The 12,184-nt window shown below is 36.6% G+C and overlaps 1 protein-coding gene across 1 annotated transcript in view; it reads left to right on the top strand.

The window, feature by feature from the left end:
- The window catches only part of LOC123521652 (contactin-6), a 470,227-nt gene that overhangs the window by 169,300 nt on the left and 288,743 nt on the right, over positions 1-12,184 (top strand). The window lies entirely within an intron of this gene.

The following is a 12,184-nucleotide window of genomic DNA, read 5'->3' as shown; positions in this document are numbered from 1 at the left end:
AAAAGTTTGAGGACAGACCTAGCTTTAGTTTCTGCTCAACCCTTCTCCTTGCTCTCTCACTTCTTTACAGAATGGTCCAGAAACTGGACCACCATTTTTGAAATTCCATCTTCAATTTGCCAGGCCTACATTGGCCTTTACCTTTTAATCTGCCTTGATCCTGTTAATAAAATTACTCACAATGCAACCAACTCTTATTACCAATGCAAATGTGTTTACCATTGTAACCATGGTTGAAGACCTTTTCAACTATTACTCTTTTAATTGTAGTCATCTTAACTACATCCTAATGATTAACAACTCTCTTTTCCTGACAATCAATAGGAGTATAATGGATGTGATTGGTGTAATAAGAGTCATGCAAAAATGATTAAGAACTGGGCTTCTAATAAAAAAGTCAGGTATACATAAAAATCTCCAGTGGTCTCATTTAAATGTGCACTCTGATTCAGGATATATGAGGTGGAAATGCAAATTCTCCACAGGTAGTCAAAACCAGAATGAACCCCATTCCAGCCCTGGTTCCAATCCACCTCTGGAGGGGGAAAAAAAAACAAACAGAACAAATAAAACAAAAAAATTGGCATCTGCTCTAATAAAGATTCAAACAAAAAAAACAAACAGCAAACAAAATCACCCATAGAAACCCAAACCCACTGCCATCAGTGGATTGTGATTGGCAGGAATCCAAGAAGGATAAAGTATAAGTGCTCCATATTCTTCCTGAGGTTCCAAATGTTGATGGAAGCATACTAGCTCCTAGGAGTTGAGATTAAAGATGTCCCCCATGTCCAACTTTTTGAAACAGTTGTTTTACCCCCACCCCTGCCCACTCCTGTTTAAATATATCCTCTCATGGTTCTGGGTTCTGAAATCCACTGCAACATCTCACAGAAACTCAAAAATTCTAAGAAGATGTCCCACATGGTTGTGGGTGCTGTGAAATCCCAGATCTGAATGTCAGGCAGAAGCAAGCCAAAGCAGGGTTCCCAGTCAGAAGCCACAAGTCTGGAAGTCAAAGCAGGTCTTTTTGTTGTTGTTATAACTTTAGCAGTTTTGTTGACATTTAATTCACATATCATGAAATTCAGTAGTCCAATCATATTAAAACAAGTTGTGCATTCATCTTTGCAATCAGTTTGATAACATTTCCTTCTCTTTTATTCATTCTTATTAGCTCCTCATTTCCCCCCAACCTCTCCTGTCATAGCACTAAAATATTAGTCCTATTACTGCCTCTACAGATTTATCTATTCTGGATTTCACATAATGAAACTTACATAAATCCCATCCCACAACAAAAGTAAAAAAATAAATAAAACAGAAAAAACTCAATACAGAAGAAAGCAGAAAATTATAAAAACTAAAACATATTTAAATGGACCCAAAGGATCCAAATATTGTAGAGGCAGTGATACAATATTAAATTTTAACTAACCGCATCTACTTTGGAGCTCTGGGGTATAGTAGGTTCTGAGTCGGACAGCTAATCATAAGGCCAATAGTTGGAAGCCACTAGCGAGTCCTCAGGAGAAAGATGAGACTTTCTACTCCAATAAACAATTACAATTCCAGAAATTTCAGGAGAGCAGTTCTACCCTGCCCTATGGCTTCGCTATAAGTTGGCATTGACTAAAAGGCAGTGTGGGAAAGGACATCTGGGTTAATCCACTTGTCAATGCACTCTTATTGAGAGCAAGCCTATTTAAATATGTGGCCCTTGGTCAGAGGGGATTCTCCAAAGACATAAATCATGAGGGGATCCTGCACTTGGATTTTGGTCTTTCACGATCATCCGTAGCCTTCTTCAAACCAAGTGCTCAGGATCTAAGATCTAATACCGTTTCTACCTACCATGTTGGGTTTTATTGTTTATAATCTTTGGCTCACACAGATGGGTGTGCTTATTCTGTGTGGACATAGCTGACATCTCATTTTGATGCTGTTTATTTTAGGAAAAGACTTTAAGACCACAGATGCTATTCTTTCTGGTAGCAAGGCAGCATTTGATGTTTTGACCACATTTTGTGATAGCACTCATATTTTTAGTGATTTCTCCATGAGGACTAGTATTGAGTAGGGCCCTGCCATAAGAATTAGTTATTCTATATTAAGGTTATGATTTCATGCAAGTATATTATTCTCATGTCTATCATTATAATTTTATTTAGGACTATATAAAGGTTTCTCTATTGGACATATGGTAATTCTATTGCTAGTATCATCAATTTGGCCAATGGTATAGAATTTGAAATACTTTTGAGAGCAGGAAACTATACACGTATAGGACAGATTTTTAGACTAAAATACATGGGTTGTTGAGTTGTTCGGATTAAAATATAAGTGACTATATACTACTTATACAAACAATGCAATTTGGAGATAGGGAAAATTTTTCAATAACACTGGAAATGTCCCCTCCAATGGCAAAGAGAGTAATAAAATAGTAAATATATGGTAGTCTTAATTTGACAATTGTGGACACCGTTAAAGCAAGTGATTTGAACCAAAGTCCAGTGACTTCCAAATCCATAATCTTGGGATAGTAGTTATCTGCTTCTTCTCACACTAGGGTGTTTCAACCTTAAAATCAAGGAATTATTTCAGTTTGTTTCATCTGATACAGTTATGTTAAAGGTAAAGTCTGATTGGCTTAGTGGGGTTTCCAAATTAGATCCTTCTTGTGTGGCCTACGAAGGATGTGTGCACCTCTGAAGGACAGTCTGAGTTCCAGGTCGTCTACAGCATGTGGCCTGGTTTGAAAACAACTGAATAGTAACTTGGTCAACAGTGTCTGTTTAGGAACATAATACTGGGTATACTTTCCCATTGGGGTCTACATAAGTAATGTTAAATAATTTTACCCAATGGCAGGCTGCCCCTCCTGGTTTACCCACCAACAGAAGTGAAATCACCTTCTCTAAGATAAGTAGTTCCCCCCCCTCCCTCACCTCTGGACTTGAATTTCCATTAAGGTTGATTGAGCACCCTTGTAGAAATGTGTGTTGTTTGGGAGTAACTGTAGAACCATTCGATAAGGCAAAAACTGTTTGGTCTTCTCCCTCTCCCCTTACCATTAGAAATTGACCCTAGCTGAGGGGAGGTCTCCTCTGTCAACGTAATTTTTAAGATGGGGGTTATATATGGATTATAAGCACTAGGCAGACACAACACCTCATTAAAGCAGATAGATATTCTTGCTTCTACCAATGTCTGTTTGGGGGACAGAAGTCACAGAAAAGGGAATGCTTTGATCGAGGTGTTTTATTTGGTCTTTTGGCTGATTGTACTCCCAGGGTGGCTCATGTCTCACCCTTCAGTAATGTAGAGTCTAAAGATATATCCCCATCCTAAACCTGTAACATAGAACTCCCTCCAAAAATGGAATCATAACCATAAGCACAGAGGCTTAAATCTACAACACATTACAAAACGCATATGGAAAATGAGAATTTGGGGAGGAGGGCCATATTAAGTAATTGACTAAATTCCACTGCCTCGTCCGTTTCCTCAGGAGGCGCTGGTAAACGTGAACTACCAATCTTTTCATGCGCAGGCCAGTCATAATTCCAATGCACCACCAGAGGCCTCCCCTAGACAGTAAAGTTTAAAGAAACTTAGAAGTCACTTTCTCTGTCCTACAGGGCCACAACATCCAGAAAATCCAGAGGGCAGGAAGCAAGCTGGAAACTTGGGCAGGTTTTTTATGTTTTGATATGGAGCAGAACTCCTTCTGCTCTTGTAAAGCTGTTTTTGCTTTGACGACACAGCCAAATGATTGAGAATTATATCACTTACTTATATCAACTAATCCCAAATGCTAATCCCACAACAAAAACAACTTATAGCAACCTCTAGACTAGCCTTTGACGAAATAATTAGACACCAGAACTTAGAAAATTAGACACATAAAATGAAAACATCAGAATCATCTTTATTAAATAACATCTTACTACTTCAACCCTCAAATTCCTAACTCCCTTATCCTTTGTTTCCCATAGAATTTATAACCATCTCTTATAATGTGCTTTTGCTTGTGAGTTATGTTGTGTTTCTTGCAGTTAGATATAAACTCTATTAGAGATGTTATTTGCTCAGTTTAGTTCACGACTATACTTTAGGAAGCCCTGGTGATGTTGTGGGCTGCTAACCACAAAGTTGGTGATTCAAACCTACCAGCTTCCTATGTTTAAGAAATAACTCCATGGTGTTGTCCTCATTCTTCATGATGTTGTTCGCCCCGCCCCCCTCCCTCAGTTTTTGTCCTATTCTATTAGCTTACACTTGGGGCAAAAGACACAGAGTTTACTGCCTGCATAGACAGGAGCAGCATGGGGTCTCCTCACCTTAGACTTCCAGATTCTGATTCCTTCACACCCTTCCCTGACCTCTACCCGGAGTCTTGTCTATTAATGGAGGTGTGGCTGTCAATTTATGTCCCAGTGGATGTTATCTAGATGCATCCCTCACTTCTAAAATGGATCTTGTAAGCAGAGTCGTAGTGGATCAGATAATGTGTTCCTTTCTGGAGAATCATGGGTCTGGAATCAGTTGGGAGGCACTGATTCATGAACTACACATGCTTTGGGATGTGGCTCAGGCCCAAAGAGCTGGCAGTTATTCTTTGCAGAAAGGTTTTTGCAATAGAATTCTGGTAAGCTGGAATGCTGAAGACAAGGTTACAAGAGAAGGAAGAATGAGATGATAAAAGGATGAATATCAATATAACATGCCAAGAAGGTAGTAATAAAGAGATGTTGTCATAAGAGTTTCAATAGCACTTGGTGGGAATTTCTAAGACCTAAGATCGTTTTTGCACATAGTAAGCCTACACATACCTGTCTAATCAATGCATAGAAAAGTGACAGTTGCAGACACATCTTCTTTTGTTACACTTCACAGTATTTTGTTTGTTTGTTTTGTTTTTACAAATTAAAGGTTACTGGTAACCCCTGCATCAAACAAGTTTATTGGTATCACTTTATCAACAGCATGTACCAATTTTCTGGTCCCTGTAATATTGAACTGCTAACTCCAATGTCAGTGGTTTAAGTTCACCAATAATTCTGTGGAAGAAAGATGAGGCTGTTTGCCCCCATAAAAATGTACAGCCTTGGAAACCCTGTGCAAGTGCTATCAGAATCAACTTGATAGCAGTGTGTGTGTGGTGTGTGTGTGTTGGTGGTAATTCTAACAATTTTCAAACTTTTTTCATAATACTGCTGCACATTTAATAGACTACAGTATCATGAGACTGCATATATACTTGAAAAGCAAGAATTTCTTATAACTCACATTGTTGTGGTGGTCTCGAACTGAACGGCCAATATCTCTCTCCTAGGTCTGCCTGATGTACCATCTCATTCCCCGTGCTCCTCGGGTTAAAGATGAAGCTTTCTACTCCTTAAGAGTTACATCTCTGAAACTCACAGAGGTGATTCTATACTGTTCTGTAGGGTTGCTATCAACTTGACGGCAGTGAATTTGGTTTTTTGCTTGTTTGTTTTTAGTATCTAGGCAGTGAGTCCTAGATCTAAACTTTCATGCTACTGATTAAAATTTAAAGCCTTTCATGTTTTCCAAATGTTTGGAGACCAAGTTCAAATAACTGTCCTATTTTTCAAAGTCCTTTGAAATTTTTATAATACTCTCATCCCACCCTTATATTTCATCCTCTCGGGTTTAATATTTTCATGTATTTATTAATATTTTTCTCCAATTTTTCTCACTATATACTTCTCCTTTACTGGAACAAATCCACTTCATTCTTTTATACTTAACGTTTAGGTTGAATGGGCTCCTGGAAATTTATATTTGGGCTTTTGGTATGATTCCAATCTCATAATATTGCAGGCAGTGCATTGTCTTCACGCTTGTTTATTATTTCTGGAGTCTGTATCACAGTGACTTCAAGTGGGTCTGGAATCATTTTGACGAAGTTAAAACTCTGGTCCCAGTATGCTCAACATCTTTGATCTTGTGCAATCAAGTTCTGTAAACTTCAGTTTCTATCAATCCTTAAACTGGGCATATTAGAATCTACCTCATAAGATTCTCATAAAGATAAGGAAGATAACTTATGAACTTGATCCTGGCACTTACTACATCACAAAATTGCTCATATTTGACTCTTAGCTCCTTAAAAGTAATATATTTATTTATATTTTAAATGTCAGTGCATAATTAAGGCTCAGCATTCAATCAAAGGTAACAAAATCTGGTTGAATTTATTTATGTTGAACTTTATCAATGTGTTCATAATATCTAATTAAGAAATAATGTAGAAAGTATTTTGGTTTGATTTTAACTCCAAAAGGTCAACAGAATGTGAAATAAATGATAATGAATATTTTTAAAGTGATTTTACACACTATTATCTATATGCTACTTCAAATATGTCATATACTTCTAAACTCATCATGTAGACTGCAGGTCTTCAAAGTTATACCATACATATGCCATTATTTCATTTTGAAAATTTATATAAAATTAATCCAATTTATTTTAAGAAGAATTTCAAATATGAAGTCTATTCTCTATTATTTATCACTGGTTAAAAACAAATGGTAAGTATTTTCATTTTCAGATAACTGTTAGACTTCTCTTCTTGAGATCCGTTGAAATTTATTTGAGTAAAGAACTGTTGATAATCCAGGTTTGTGTCTTGTAACATTGATGAAAAATTCAAAGTATAGCTTAAATAATTAAAGATGGGATTATAAGCTATTGGCAACCTCCACTTTGGGGAAATAGCACATGTATTTATAGAATGTGCCATCAAACAATTCCTAGAGGGAAAATTATTAGAATGTAAGGTTGATGAGCAGAAAAGTCAGATTCTTCAACACGTCCTTCACTACCAAATCAAAGCCTACTCTCACTGCCGTCAAGTCAATTCCAATCACAGGGACGATTTAGGACAGTGTCTAATTGTCCTTATGGGTCTTCAAGATTTTAACTCTTTATGGGCATAGAAAGCAAGTCTTCCTCTACCAGAGACGCTGGTGGTTTTGGGTTACTGACTTTTCAGGTCAGGTCAAGCACCTAGTACTATGCCACAAGAACTCCTAGCCTTCGCAATGGGTCCACCTAAATATATCCAGGTATTTGCTTGACTGCTCAAACTGTGAGCTCCAAGAGTCTGCCCAAATCAACATTTTCATATCTGAATTGATAGTCTTTGTATTTAACATTTTGTTAGCATTTCATCCATATGCCACACAATTCAGTAATTCAATCATCTTAGGAAGAGTTGCGTAATTGTCACCATATTCAATTCTAGAATGTTTTCTTCCCCTTGCAGTCATTGCTATTCATGTATATTTTCCTAATTGTGGAAAAAATATACACACCAGCATATTCTCCAGTACCACAACTTCTACTTGCATCAAACAGTGCCATTGCTTATGTTATTCATGTTGTACAACCATTGCTGATATCCTTTTCCAGATTATTCTTCCACCATTAACATAATCTCAATGCCCCCTATGCAGCAACTCTTACTTACCCCTTTACGTAAGGTAACCATTGGTCAAGTTTGGTTTCTTCATTGCTTTTTTCTCATGGTTTTATTGATATAGTAGTCACATATCTAACACTTCTGTTGTTAAATTGCTTTCATGATGAGTTGTATATACAAAATCACAATCAGTTCTAGTTCTCCCTCTCCCCTCCCACAGTCATTGTTTGCATCCTCAGTCCCCTCTCACCCTTTCTATCTTCTCCTCCGCTACCCCTCCACCTCCTTAATAAATCATTGCACCGGTTATTATCTCTCTATATATACTTCTTCTGTGTTTCACAAGCTGGGGAATTCAACAGAAACAATACAAATCAAAGCCAAATTAAATGGCAAGGATAAAATTGTAATAATATAAAGATACAAATACAATTAATGAACAAGAAAGAAAAGGCCACCATGAATATTTAAACAGGCAGAGGCAGTTTTTTGTCATGGAACAAGCAAGAAATACTTGAGCCTGGAACAAATGCAGGTTGGGTCAAAAGGGAGGTCAGTTGACCATGTATCAAATTTGATCCAGCATAATCATGTTTAAAATGATCTCTGTCTTATAGTTAAACTGTTTGAGTCCCTTTCCTGTGGGTAGAGGGGATCTGCCAGAGACTTAATCTAACTGGATTCTCTGCAGATGGGTTTTGAGCTCCACTTTCCTCCATAGCTTTCTATAAATTGTTCACATTTGAGCTCTGATACTTTTCCTTTCATCATATCTGTGTTTTGTTATTGTCATCTTTGGATCACCCATGTTGTTTTGTGTTTTCCATGTGGACTTAGTTGACTACACACTTAGAGAGTTTCTTGTTGGAATACTAACCTACTAGCCCAAGACACTATTCCAATTGAGAACCAGTGCTTTCTTCACCCAACTTCGCTGTACCATCCTCGTCTCACCAATCATTTCATGAAGGTGGGCATTGAGCAGAGCCATGTTATGAGAACTATCTTCTTGGATTGGGACTAGAGCAGGAGCCAGAATCCATCTGCTGATGCACGACTCTGGTTTACTTTGGTGGTTGAATTATGACAAAAACAGAACACCATTCCACTGCCACCGCCAACAGTAACAAAGCAACCAACAAACCAAAAACAAAAACAAGCAAACAAAAGAAAAAATTCCCAAAGAAACAAAAAGAAAAACATCATTGTCAATCATCCCTCCTGAGTATAAGGCAATTTAATTGATAACTCCAACATTTTTTCCAATGACATAGAACTCCAGACACTGTTGGGACCTAGAGAAGAATTGAGTAAGAGGTTTACATCCATCAACTTATGTGCAGAAACACCCTGATCACCTGGGACAGGGACAGCTACCTCAGCACTGTCCCTGGATGCTGCTAGTGCCAGCTTCATTCCCACCCAGAGGCAGAGGTCTGTGATATTTGCTGAGGGAAATGAGAGAGAGAGAGATCAGTTAGGACCTGAGACAATAGGAAACAAAGTGAGCAAAGCTCAGAATCTGTAACTGAGAGTTTGGGATGTGGTAAAAAAAGCAATAAGGAATCCTAGTGCTGTAATGGGTTAAATGTTTGACTGCTAAAAGTGAGGTCAGCAATTTGAAACCACTGGCCATTCTGTAAGAGAAACATGAGACTTTCTACTCCTGTAGAGAGTTGCATTCTTGGAAACTCACCGGGGTGGGGTCGTTCTACCCGGCCCTATAGGGCTGCTATGAGACAGAATCAACTCTACGGCAATGAATGTGTCTTTCTGGTTTTGGGGGAAAAAATCCAAAGAACTCAATTGCTCATTATATGCTTAATTATCTCATCCGAGGTCATTTACAAATTACAAATTTAAAATAAAATTTTTTAGAATGCCAGGATTTATGTCTAAAGAGCACTAAACCTCTGGTAACAGGACATTTTCTGATAGTGCACCTTTATTGTTACACATCTGAAGCCAAGAATGACCTTAGTTTTCTTCTCAGAAAAATCAACTTTCTATAGTTCATTTTTGCTTTGTTTTTAGTAAACTGAAAAATTATTTCAGAAATGAAATTGCACTGTAGCAATCAATCGTGGGAATGTGAGGACACTGGGTGGAGAATATATTTTGAAATGCAGGGTTTTAGCTAAAAGAGAGATTACAGAAACATTTTTTCTGCCCAGACCTTAAAGATCTCTAGTTTCATACATCTTCTGAACCGGAAATTTCCCCAGACCTAGACAGGAAGATGGAAATAGAATTGTGGATATTACGACTTTTAAGTTTGTGTTTCCTTCTGAAGTTCTTGACTTTGTCCTTCAGTGGGTCCCCTCAAAGCAGATGGTTGACTGTGTTGTCTGTACTGTGGAAGTTCTGTAGAGAATAAAGGGAGCAGGGCAGTCGTTTATATGGTTTCTTATAATCTTCCTTTCTCCAGCCTTCTTAATTGCAAGAAGCTGGTGGCCCCTGACCTCCAGAGATGAGTCCCAAGTGAAATTGGAGCCAAGGGTTGAAAAGGCTGTGGAATGCAACCATTTTCCTCTTTCCAGCATTAGGCCTCTCCATTTTTCTCTCACAGTCTCTTTATATGTCTGCCTCTGTATGAACTACCGTGCTCGATCTCTTCATGAAGCTGAGTGCTCTAAGATTCCTTTACAAGAAACCAGCAGTAACTCTCTTTTAATATTATTTCCAAAATGCCAGAAGAAAGAAGCACAACAGTATAGCAAGAAAACATTTGCCTTTGTCCAGTCAGCCATCGACAGAGAAATGGGGAAAAGTAAATCAAACCTGACCTTTAGTACCCACCCCTATGAATCAAGAACTAAATTTCCATGAAGAGGTGCCATGAGCTGTTCAAGACTGCACAAGTGTGACTATGTAGATATAATAGTCCTATATATACAAAGCAATGTAAATGACAAGACTTGGTTTAGACACTAGTAGCTTTGGTTCAAGATAGGAGTTAGGTTATAGGATTGAAAAAATAGAATTTTGTAAAGGGAGATAAAAAGACAAAAGAAAACCAGACAAACATTTTCAATAACATTGTGTGAAGTTACTTTGTATGTGTGTGTGTTTCTTCTTTTTTAAATCACTTTATTGAGGGCCCATACAACTCTTAGCACAATCCACACATACACCCATTGTGTCAAGCACATTTGCATATTTGTTGCCATCATCATTCTCAAAACATTTTATTTCTACTTGAGCCCTTGGTATCAGCTCCTCGCCGCCGCCCCTCTCCCTCACGAAATCTTGATAATTTATAAGTTATTATTTTGTCATGTCTTACACTGTCTGACATTTCCCTTCACCCGCTTTTCTGTGAAGTTATTTAAGATAATTTTCTCAGAATATTACTTACCATAGTAACGTTCTTGCTATGCTGCTTAATATGGTATTTTTATAAGAGTCACCTTGTAATCATAGGGAATGTTTATAGTACTATAAAACATAGTACTATTTTGTTGTTTCAATACAGTTATCTAGTAAGTTACCTAATAACTTATTGCATAACTCAGAATGCAATATACTTCCTATCGATTGCAAGAGTACTTGGAAAAGCATCTTGATTTTTGTGTTTGATATCATATTGTTACATGCCTTGAGCCATTGTTTTACAGAAAACAAATGTTATCCTTGCTTTTTGACATTGTTGGCAAAGCAACGATAGAGTCTTCTATTATTTAATCATTTCATTATAAGAAGAAAAAAATCTACTAAGAGACCAAACAATGTGTGGGCAAGCTAGCTTTTCAAATATCAACAGATATTAGTCCATGTTCTTAAAAATGTATAACAGATGCATATAGATGAATAAATGAATGATATCAACCAGCTGATAAGTCATCAAGGGCAATTTCTTGTATTTTTCAAAATGAACTATTTTTTATTGGAAACGACCTAATTGTCTATCAGAGATGACTGAGAATGTATGCTTCACAAAAGGTGCCACAGGCATTCAACTTGATAACTGAAATCTGTAAAAAATACCTAGAAAGCAAAAAAAACATTATCCTAAATAGAAAAATACTGTCCCACGTTGTATTCTAAATTTGGATTGCATGAAGTTTGAGTAGAGCTCTTTTCTGAGTGAAGGTAAAGGAAGAAAATTGAATTAACTTTTGTGTGTACCTGTTTTGTTTCTGGAAATCTTCTAGGTGAATACTAATCATTATTTGTCAGGGATTTTTTTTGTTGGCAGGGAGAGGAGAGATAGGTGAGATATTTTTCAAAAAGGACTTAAAGCAAAAACTCAAAATAAAATGAAGCATATTAAAAACCATACCTAATGCCACCATAAAAATTAAGTTAACATCTCGATATATTTTTAAAAATATATGTATATTCTTTAACATCTGGCATATGTATTTTAAACATTTAAACAATGACCTTTAATACAGAGAGTATGAAAAAACGTTTTAAATTAATAATCTCCTCAGAGAAAAACATTGATATTTGGCAAATAAAATTCCAGCCATTGTACTATGCAAGTAAATATATAAAAGGTAAATTAATGTATAAATAAATTCATTTAAGGAGAAAATATTTTTATACAAATAGTGTAATAATTTAGGTATTATTTAAACATCAAGATTAAATTTTATGTTAGATGTTACCTATAATCTGTAAAAATACAACAAAGTAAAGCTGAAAGAATGTTTAAATTTTTTAGATTTTTTGAGAAAACAAAGAAATATTTTTGCCAAAAGATCACTGTAAGAGTGAGAG

This window comes from Echinops telfairi, unplaced genomic scaffold, assembly GCF_000313985.2.
Source record: "Echinops telfairi isolate 266 unplaced genomic scaffold, ASM31398v2 ScPeMD7_31;HRSCAF=116, whole genome shotgun sequence".
NCBI lineage: Eukaryota > Metazoa > Chordata > Mammalia > Afrosoricida > Tenrecidae > Echinops > Echinops telfairi.
The sequence above is the reverse complement of the archived record's forward strand: the minus strand, read 5'-3'. Positions and strand labels throughout refer to the sequence as shown.